The sequence below is a fragment of the Pelobates fuscus genome, chromosome 5 (genome assembly GCF_036172605.1).
Source record: "Pelobates fuscus isolate aPelFus1 chromosome 5, aPelFus1.pri, whole genome shotgun sequence".
NCBI lineage: Eukaryota > Metazoa > Chordata > Amphibia > Anura > Pelobatidae > Pelobates > Pelobates fuscus.
The window spans coordinates 111,135,226-111,147,043 of record NC_086321.1 but is presented as its reverse complement, the minus strand read 5'-3'; positions in this window follow the sequence as shown (position 1 = coordinate 111,147,043).

The following is an 11,818-nucleotide window of genomic DNA, read 5'->3' as shown; positions in this document are numbered from 1 at the left end:
ATCCTTATAGTTTTTGCAAGCCTCAGTCAGATCTATATTTTCTAGCTTTGCTGTCCTCATCGTGCACTTTACCCCAGCTGCCTATTTCAATTTTGTTTTGTAGGTCACATGATATTATTCTACGGTAGAGTATTTTTCTCTGCTGGCATTTAGTTTAACAAAACTACAGCAACAGTCCCCAGTGTCTGATGTTTGACTTTATTCTTAGGAACATTGAAATATTAAGCATGGCAGCAACCTGATGCTCACTGTATTCCTCTTTCAGTAAAGTCAGAACGTAAGGGGAGGAGTTTAAATCTTCTCTCCTGCCCTTATCCACTGTGCTGTAAGGATACGTCTACTAATCATTGAATAGCCAGTGCAGACGCAGTTGGGAGAAATTGTGAGATAGGGCCCTGTTTTATTCACATTGAAGGATGGTCACTTATTTTTCTCAGGAAAAAAAAAGTGAGTGGACATGGGCACTTGATGAACCACTCATCCCTTTCACCCGGAGAAGCCCTGAGAAAAACAAACACCTTACTATTCAGTATGGTAACGTCATATGATGCCACCTGTAAAGCACAACGCTTCAAAAAATGCATTTTCTGTTATAGATCTCCCGAGCAACTGTAAGTGCTGTTATTGTGAAGTGGAATGAGCAACAGCAGCTCAGTCATGAAGTGGTAGGCAAAACAAGTTCAAATAACTGAACTAACAATTGCTTAACTATGTCTCACTTCGCTTGCAGAATTGTCCGTCATCAGATGCAACACTCATTATCAAGTTCCAGTACAAGAAACATTCTTTGGCTGCTTCATGATATGGGATTCTTTGGATGAGCAGCTACACACAAGGCTAAGATCACCATGCACAATGTCATATGCTGAACTCTGAAGCAGAGGAAACATGTTCTCTGGAGTGATCAGCGATGTATCACCATCTGTTAATCTGACAAATGGCTATGCTTTGGCAAATCTTCCCAGTGTTTGTCAAACCACTAGGATCATTCACATGCCACATTTCAGTAATTGTGAGGGTATATCAAGACCACATTGGACCAATCTAGTGATCTAATGAATTAATTGTATTGACTGAACATATAACACACAAAACAAAGCCAATTTTGTAACTAAAATACAATTTGATGTGTAATGCTCAGTACAAATAATTCTATCAGTTAACAGTGAAGACAATAATACTAAGTAGAGGCAATAGTATAACATTGGAGTGCATTAATCTCTACAAATAATCAGTAAGTACAAGTATAAACTTAAAAAAACAACAACAGTCTCTTTACAAAGATAGTAAGTGATACTCTAAAGTGCCTAGACAAAAAAGCAGCTCAAACACGTAAAGTGGAATACCCTTACTTCCACAATCAGTTTACAACTTTAGAAAATGTTTGGTATACTATATACACCAATTAGTGGAGCACTGTGTAAATTTAAAGTGATATAGGGGTTCACTTACCCAATTAATAATTTGAATTGAGTGTCTTACAGATAATCATTAAATAGTACATGTAAAAGAAAAACAAAGAAATATATAGTGCAGATGGTCTTATATATAATTAAGTGATGAAAGTTGAGTAACTATAACCACTCACATGATTTGGAGCCTATATGTTATTGGCTCCGTAACATAGGCCTTATTACTATTTGGGCAGTAATACACCCCTTTCCTTGATGGTATTCCTCCAGAGAGAATGGGAAAGAAGGAAAATAGACCAGATGAGTAGTACTGTGCAAAACTGCAAAATATGTACTTATGATAGATAGTGTGCTCACCTTGTGAAGAGCCTTAAGTACCTGGCTTTAAGGATATTCAGCTGTATGCCAAATTCTGGGATGGCAATTCCCACAAAGTATTCCTGAAGGCTTCAAAGACTTAAATAGTATAACAAATAAATTTATTGTATCCAAGTTGAAACACAAATTTGTGAGTAATAATTCAAATAAAAAATGGAAATGTAGTATACAATTTCCAAATAAAAGTCCAAAATGCGTTTCACTCGTCTGTGAGCTTCCTCAGTCAGCTGTTTCTTTTTTTATACTATTCAAGTTCTTGAAGCCTTCAGGAATCCTTTGTGGGAATTGCCATCCCAGAATTTGGCATACAGCTGAATACCCTTAGAGCCAGGTACTTAAAGCTCTTCACAAGGTGAGCACACTACCTATCATAAGTACATATTTTGCAGTTTTGCACAGTACTACTCATCTGGTCTATTCTCCTTCTTTCCCATTCTCTCTGGAGGAATACCATCAAGGAAAGGGGTGTATTACTGCCCAAAGAGCAACAAGGCCTATGTTACAGAGTCAATAACATATAGGCTCCAAATCATGTGAGTGGTTATAGTTACTCAACTTTCATCATTTAATTATATATAAGACCATCTGCACTATATATTTCTTTGTTTTTCTTTTACATCTACTATTTAATGATTATCTGTAAGACACTCAATTCAAATTATTAATGGGGTAAGTGAACCCCTTTATCACTTTAAATTTACGCAGCACTCCACTAATTGGTGTATATAGTATATCACACATTTTCTAACAAAGTAAGTACAAGTAGTTGGTATGAATGTCTGGCATTGTGTGCTACTTGAATTGAAGCAGAAATGTCAGCAAGTAAAATGCTGCCAATGATCACATGAGCCTGATATTACCTGGAAATATAATAGCTACTAACTAGATAAAATAAATAATAAGATGATCCAGTTTCATAGACATCAAAATGCCATATAATAGCAATTTATGCATGATTTCATTTCACATCACCTATTTTTCAGAACATAATAAACAGTGTATTCCTTCACATATTTTATCTTGAAGTCACAAGTAGGGCCTGAAAGGTTCTTTTTCCACCTTTGGGCAACAATCAAATAGCCTCAGTGAATCATTTATACACATACTTTTAAGTCCCCTCTCTTGTTTTTAACCTTTTTATTCCTAAGTTGTGGTGATCCTTTTATTGAATAGCAGTTATAGATTATTTATTAAACAGTGAATTGCAGTGAATAGAGAATTGCAAATATTTTATCACAACAGCTGAGCTCTAAAAACATTTTAAATTCACTATAATTTATAGTTAAATAGGTAAAGCCCTTTAACATATTTGATTCAGATTGTGCAAAAATGTTCATCATTGATTTTATTCTGTTTCATGCTTTTGATATTTTATTTTTCATTTCATTGTCAGCATCTCAAATCAGATTTAATACTATTTTATTGTTTTTATTCCACTAAATGCTGCAAACCTGATTGTCGTACACATTTGTTATTTAGGTTGAGAATCTACCATTTACAAATAGATCAGAAGCAGTTTATCCATTAACTTGGAAGTGTATGTAGTTTAGCTTTAGTGTATTTATTTAGATGTACCTAGATTTATTCTACATAACTGTTGTCTTGTTTCTCGTTTTATTCTTGCAGCCAATGTAAATGGCGTTACTCCAGAGGAAAATATAAACGCTCTCAAAATAACAATCACTTAGCATCATTTGGCTTCACGGCTTTGTCAGCTGTAGATTACATTTAGCACACGCTTTATCTCAGTTGTAGTAATTACAATCTTGACATGATGAGTTCTTGTACACAGCACAACCTGTTTTCAACAGATGTAACCAGGCAACTCTTCCCTGAATGGAACTCTAGCTATTCATGATGCTCTTTAAAAAGAAAAAAAAAATACATACCAATTTTTAGCAATCTCAATACTTTCATTATACTTCTAATTAATCCATCAAATGCTGCTAAAATTTCTAACTATTAATGCTGCATATTAAGAATATGGAAATGTGAAATCTCTTGCATGACACAAATTTTACTAATTATTGAAGCGATGGTATTGAATATAAAATCAGATGCTCAGACAAATCATAATGCTATTGAATCAGAAAATTATATTTATATGTGCCTTCATCTGACAGTTATTAAAATCTGCTTTGACAAATGGCTACTGATCAATCAAAATTACTGCAGACACAAAGCACATTTTATGTAAAATGAATTGTATTTTAATTCATTTTGACCAATGATGAAACTTGATTACTTCAATCCATATTAACCAAGAAGCATATTAAAAAAAAACCAAAAAAAAAACATATTTCCATTGGATCATAGGATACATGATGTCATACCTCACTTGCATGAGTAATCAGGAAATTCCTATTGGCCGCTTTACTATTTGCTACCTAGCAAAAGGCTTTTGACTGGAGCAAAACTACTGTATAGAAAACCGTAAAAAAAAGTCTGCTTAGCGTTGTAAATCCTATACCTAGTTTGATCAGGTGTTACAGTAGACATGAAATTTCAGTATTGTTTTTATTTATTTTTTTGGATAAGCCAAAATGCAAAAATAGTCCAAGTTTGTAGATATTGTTATGTGATTATAAACATTGTTAACAAAATGCCATCTGATTAATAGGTTATAACTAAGTCCATTGAGAGGTGAGAAAGAAATCTCGTCCGTAGCAAGAATGTGGACTGTATAATCATAATAGTTGCTATTGTTAGATGAAGACTAATGATCTTATTAAATCATTACGTTTTAACTCTGGTTATTTTATTTAAGTCAGCAGTGGTGAGAAGAAAAAAAAGACAAAAAAAATAGCTGGTGTAAAGTGAGACCAAAAGCACCAAAGCAAAAAAAAAATGTGACAAAATGATTTTATGATAACGTATCAATGTAGGTTGTCGTTCTACATTCTACATTTATCAGATATGGTCTAACAACACTGAAATTTGATCCAGAAAGGATAAGTGACCTCAACACTATTTTTTTAATATACTCACATTTCATCAAGAATTAAAAGGAAATAACTTGTCTGCTAAACAAAGTATATGGAGAAGGCAAACAAACAAAGGGATGGGACTGCGCCAATAGGCAAGGTGGATAAATTAAAGTCCTGATTGAAGTAGTAATAATGTAACATAGTCCAGTATAGTAGAACTTAGATCCTAGGTTGGTTTCTGTAGTTGTAGGGTTCCACTCCTTGCAGGTATCTGGAGGAGGGCAATGGGTGATGGAACCAGTGGTGGTGCAGGGTGATCCAAATTGTATCAATATAAAATAGAAGAGATCTTACTCACTTTTTGTAGAGCTTAATCCAGCTCTGGTGTGGATAGCTTGCAGCGGTATGATCCCCGCTTATGAATTATGTTGTGAGTCTCCTCTTCGGTGCAGTTACAGACAGCCAGCAGGGAGATAAAACGAAAAACAATAATGGTGCAGTATATTCCAAAAAATAGATAACAATTTTAAAATATAGAAGATCCACTCACATTTAATAGAGCTCTAGTGTAGTAGGCATACAGCGGTATAATCCCCGCTTCTAGGATATATGGTGAGCGTTCTTTATGATGATTCTTTAAGATGGTAGCAGGATGGTAGCAGGAGCTCAGAGAGAAAATAATAAAACAGCAATAGTGCCAGTAAAATAGTTCTGGTATATAAAATATAATAAAATATACTCACAGTATATAGGGCAGACTAACTGCTCTATGACACAGGCACGTGTGGTATAATCCCCACCTAAGGATTCTTTGGAGTATAGGAAATGATAAAAATAAAATAAAAAGCCAGGTAGTTAAAATGAAGTAGTAAAAAATAAAAAATGAAAATAAAAGATAATCGTACAACAGAGGCAGAGGACCAAAATCTATTTATTAACAATAATAAAAGCAGTACAATATCAAAACGCATTTTGCCAATATGGGCTTTATCAATGGATTAGAAAAAGTTCTGTATATGTAAAAAAAAAAAAAAATGGAAAATGCTCATTGATGCTTTTAGTATAGAAGAGGATCCTTCAGCCATATTCATGCACCTTGGGTCAGACAGTGTTTGTATTTGACAGTTAGTCAGTCAGATAAATGTTACTGTGAAACAGGGTAAACCATAGAGACTAACTGTTGGTTTCCAAACAATGTATGTTTATGGCTGAAGGAATGGGCGTCCGCACTTGCCCCCCCCCCCTGGATTTTTCAGCTTGTTCTGCTATTTTTCGTGTGAGATTTAAAATGAACTGCAATACCGGAGAGAGACAGGGACAGGAAGCTGCATCTTTCCCTGCTTCTCTCTGCTGTTTGAAACCGCAGGGGAGCAACAAATGCAGCCAGCAGAGACAGCCTACAGATCAGGGAAGTGGGGATGGGGTGGGGGGGAGGGGGGCAGCCTATAGATTAGGGGAGTGAGGGATGGGGGGAGATAGCCTATATATTAGGGGAGTGAGGGGGGGCAGCCTATATATTAGGGGAGTGAGGGGGGGCAGCCTATATATTAGGGGAGTGAGGGGGGCAGCCTATATATTAGGGGAGTGAGGGGGGGCAGCCTATATATTAGGGGAGTGAGGGGGGGCAGCCTATATATTAGGGGAGTGAGGGAGGGGGGCAGCCTATATATTAGGGAAGTAAGGCATGGGGGCAGCCTATATATTAGGGGAGTGAGGGATGGGGGGGCAGCCTATATATTAGGGGAGTAAGGCATGGGGGGGCAGCCTATATATTAGGGGAGTAAGGCATGGGGGGCAGCCTATATATTAGGGGAGTAAGGCATGGGGGGCAGCCTATATATTAGGGGAGTAAGGCATGGGGGGGCAGCCTATATATTAGAGGAGTAAGGCATGGGGGGCAGCCTATAGATTAGGGGAGTAAGGCATGGGGGGCAGCCTATAGATTAGGGGAGTAAGGCATGGGGGGCAGCCTATGAGTAAGGACTGGGGGGGCAGCCTATATATTAGGCAAGTGAAGCATGGGGGGGCAGCCTATAGATTAGGCAAGTTGGGGGTGGGGAGGGCTAAATGAAGAGTCAGCAAGGAGCAGGAAGGGTCTGCAAGGAGCAGGGGCAGCAAGGGGCAGGAAGGGTCTGCAAGGAGCACAAAGGCAAAGTTGAAGAAGGAGCAGAAAGGGACAGCAAGGAGCACAAAGCTAAAGTAGAAGAAGGAGCAGAAAGGAATCAGAATGAGAAAGGAGCAGAAGGGCGCAAAATAAGCAGAAAGGTAAAGGAGAAGAAAAAGAAGACTGTTAAATGAAGGAGAAGTAAAGGAGATTGGAGCAGGAAGGACAAATGAAGTGAACCAGGGCCGTCTTTAAGGAGGGGCAAAAGGGGCAGCTGCCCTGGGCCCAGTTACTCCTGGTGGCCTAAGGCAGCTACCCCATGGGCCCGCTACAGCACCTGAGGTAATCAGGGGCCATGGCCATTTAATACTGCTCTGGACCGGGCCCCTGTAATATGGGGTTGGCTGAATACATACAAACAGCTAACCTCCTCACACACTGCCCTGTGATTCTTTTTTTCTCCGTGGCATGCTGGGAGGAAGTGAGGTCAGACCACTTCCTCCCAGTAAGAACAGATCACCTCCTCCTCAGTGCCGCTGGGGAGGAGGCACACACCACACGGAGGCATTGTGGGGGAGAGGGACTGAGAAAGCTGATGGCAAACACCCATCAGCCTGGGTCAGCAAGCTCCCACTGGACCCCAGGGAAGCCACCTTTCTGTACCCAAAAGGTAAGGAGACAGGAGGGTGGCTAAATATTTTTTGTTTTGCTAATTTCTGATATTACTTTTATTTAAGTGTTGGTGTTTGTAATGTAACACACAGGGAATAACTACATGTTAAAAATCCTAGAAGAAGCTGTCAGTTCCCTATTAAATATAAATTAAAAAAAATATTTATTTTAACATATTATTGCATAAAGTGTTATCAAAGGCTGTACACCATTTCCAAATGTCACTTTTGCAAAAAAATTGGACCAGGGTATGTAAGTTGAGACATTATATTGACCAAGGTTGCTGGGAGCTGCTGTCCAGGATCTGCTAGATGGCAGAGATTAAAATATGTACATTTACACATATGTGTGTGTATCTCGCTGTGTTTGTGTCAGTCTATCTGTGTGTATGTATGCTTGTGTGTCAGTGTATATGTGTACCTGTGTGTGTGTGTATGTGTCTGTGTGTGTACGTGTGCATCTGAGTGTGTGGTAATGCATAAATGCCAACACTTCACACAAATATACTCCTACATTTCATCGCTGGCACTGTACACATATACACCCCCCCATTTATACCTTTGTGTATGTGTGAATCTGAGTGTGTGTGTACATACCTGTGTCAGTGTGTGTGTGTGTGTGTGTATCTATCTCTGTGTGTGGATGTGCCAGTGTGTATGTCTGTGTGTGTGTGTGTCAAAGTGCTTGTATCTGTGTGTCAAAGGGTGTGCATCTGAGTGTGTGTGTGTGTATATATGCCAGTATGTGTCAAGGTGTGAGCATGTGTCAGTGTGCTTATGTGTGTATCTGTGTGTTAATGTGTATGTGTATAGGTGTTAATATGTATGTGCATACATCCCAGAAATCACACAACATGCAGACAGATCCCTGCAAACACAAACATTACATACAAACACACCAGTATGCTGAAACACCAATACTACATACAAATGTACATATGCATTTAAAAGACAACACTACATCCAAGCACCCCCCTGCATGCAAATACAAACATTACATACAAATACATCCCTGTATTAAAATGCTAAAATTATATACAAACGTACACCTGCATTTAAAAGCCAACACTACAGACAATCACACACCCTTGCATTCAAACGCAAACACTACACACTAGTACACCACTGCATTCCAATGGTAACAGTACATACAAATACACCCCTACATGCACACATACACTCTATACAAAATCATGATGACATTCAATTGCACAAACACTGCTCACAAATACAACCCTGCAAGGATGGTAGATCCCCAGCTGACATAGCATCGCAGGAGTTGTATGACAGATGGGGATCTATCTTTTCTTTACACTTGTGCTACAGGGGAGGCGTAAAACATTTTTTTGCACCAGGTCACTCTCTACATTAGTTTCACTGCTAGGTTGGGGTGGATGAAGTGATTGCATGCCCAGAGGGCCCAGGCAGATGCTTGCCCAGGGTCCAATCAATATTAAAGACGGCCCTGAAGTGAACCCTCCACTTTATTCTGGACACCACATCATAAGGCTTTGGTACCTGTGCCTGGCAGGGAAACTCTGGACCTTCTCATCTCCCCAGGTAAAAAAAAATATCAGTGTTAATGTGTTCAGTTTTATTTACTGAGTGTCAGGAAGCACAGAGTGCCGCTGGGTAGGGGTGATGCTGATTGGCTAGAGCGGTCAGCTGGCACTCTAAGCCAATCCCCATTCATAAAAGAGTTTGAAAAAATTATGAACTGGGAACTAGCGATTGGCTTAGAGCGTCAGCTGACCATTCTAGCCAATCAGCGGCACCCATGCCTGACGTCAATCTGCACTTCCTGACACTCCGTTTCAGATGCCGAATACCACTGAGGGACCTGGAGGAAGCCTTTGGGGTTAAACCATTTGAGAGCGGTTTAACCCCTTAAAGGAAAGAGCACCCAGGGGCTCCCTGGCATCATAGCATTTTCATTTAGATGAAGTTGTTATGGTGACCAGAATGTTCCTTTAATTTGCTTAAAGGAACACTATAGTGTCTGGAATACAAACATGTATTCCTGACACCATAGTTGTGAAAACGCTATTCACCCTGGCTTTAAGTGATAATGACTATGCTCCTCCCCTTCATGACACTGTCAAAAAGGGGCCAAGCATAGATGTCATTACAATTATGCCCCCCCTGGAAAAATTCCTGCGGACGCCCATGGCTGAAGGATCCTGTTTTTTTTACATATACTTGATATAGCCAAAAAAATGTATTTTTAAAACTTAATGAAATGATCATTATTCTAAATAATAGTGTTGAGTCAATGGTCGTCTTTAACGCGGGGCAAACAGGGCAGCTGCCCCAGGCCTAGTTACTCCTGGGGGGGCCCAAAGCAGCTGCCCTGTTTGCCCTCTATCCACAACAATTTATTTTAGGGTCACGATGCTAAAATAAATTGTTGTGGGCAGCTGGCCTGCACACTGGGGGGGCCGTGGTGGAGATGGGTCGAGCCCCCTTCCTTGAGCTCGCAGGGTGTTTAAAAGATCTTCTTGCCAGCTGTTACAAATGAACTCCCTGATGGTCTAGTGTGCTGCTGGGGCTACCACACTCCCACACAGTGCGCCGGGTTCTCAGCTCTGACATCATCACAGTGCGCTGGAACTGTGTGCCTGCCCCAGCAGCACATCTTCCTATTCAGAGCAGAGAAGAGAGCATTCACTTTGAAACTCAACAGGTAAGCAAGCACTGGATCCTCACCTGGGGATACAATGTTATTTTATGGGGAAGAGATATTACAGCAACAGAGTACATTGCTTTATACTAAGCCTGTCTGTGCAATAATAAACTCAGTGCAGTAGAAGTGTGAGATTGTCAAGTCCACATTAATTTGCCACATTTGCAAATTCACTAGCCCCCCATCTCTGTCTCATTAGCCCCCTCAGCCCTGTCTCACTAGCCCCCCAGCCATGTCTCACAAGCCCCCCAGCCATGTTTTTACTAGCCTCCCCCAGCCTTGTCTCACTAGCCACCCCCAGCCCTGTCTCACTAGCCTCCCCCAGCCTTGTCTCACTAGCCACCCCCAGCCCTGTCTCACTAGCCTCCCCCAGCCATGTATCACTAGCCCCCTCAACCCTGTCTCACTAGCCCCCCCAGCCCTGTTTCACTAGCCACCCTAATCCTGTCACACTAACCACCCCTAACCCTATTACACTCACAATCACTTAGAAACCCCCAGCACTCACATTTAAACCCCCAACCCTGTCACTCTCACTCCCTAACTGTGGCATGCGCACCTACCCTCACACCTCCTCCCCAAACCCTATCACACTTATCCAATGAATATCTGTGTATGTATCTGTGTGTCAATGTGTGTAAGTACCAGTGGGTGTATCTCTGTGTATGTGTCAGTGTGTTTAACTTTGTGTCTGTGTATTTGCATGTCTGTTGCTGTGTTTCTGTGTATCTGTATGTGTATCTGTGTAACAGGGAGCAGAACAAAGGGAGCAGAATAAATAAACAAATCTATATTTATATATTATATAATTATTAAATATAATTTATATAAATATATAAATAGAGATTTCCTTACTGCTTCTCCTTTTTTGCCCTCTATTTTTCACTTCTCAATTGATGGTTGATTAAAATTAACATTTAGTGACTATCGCCTAGCCATTAATCATTTTTTTCCCCCCATCAATCATCTCTTTTTTTTTTGTGAACTTAGAATCATGAACCAAAACAGACATGCTTGGCTATTGCGTTTTTCAGTTGATTTGCGATTCGGGTATATTTTGGCTGGGAGTTCTGGAATTCAAGCAATCGCCTAATCACCCCAAATTCAGACTAATCACATTTCGTGCCAAAATAAATCTCCAAGTCTAATAAACCGTACATATCAAAACACGAACATATAATAGTGCAATATCTTGCCTGGCTCCTAGAACACTGCATAAAGAGAATACTCCTTTGTAGAAGCCAAGATATTGAACTCACACATTCAATAATCTATTTGTCCTCAGGGATGGCTAGTGTAAATGCCCCCCCCCCCCCCCAGATTGCACATTTACACACAACACACACAGCATACACTAACTCAACACACACACACTGCATACACGGACTCAACACACACACACTGCATATACTAACACAACACACACTGCATACACTAACGCAACACACACACTGCATACACTAACACAACACACACTGTATACACTAACACAACACAAACACACACTGCATACACTAACTCAACACACACACATTGCATACACTAACTCAACACACAGACACTGCATACACTAACACAACACACACACACTGCATACACTAACTCAACACACACACTCTGCATACACTAACACCACACACACA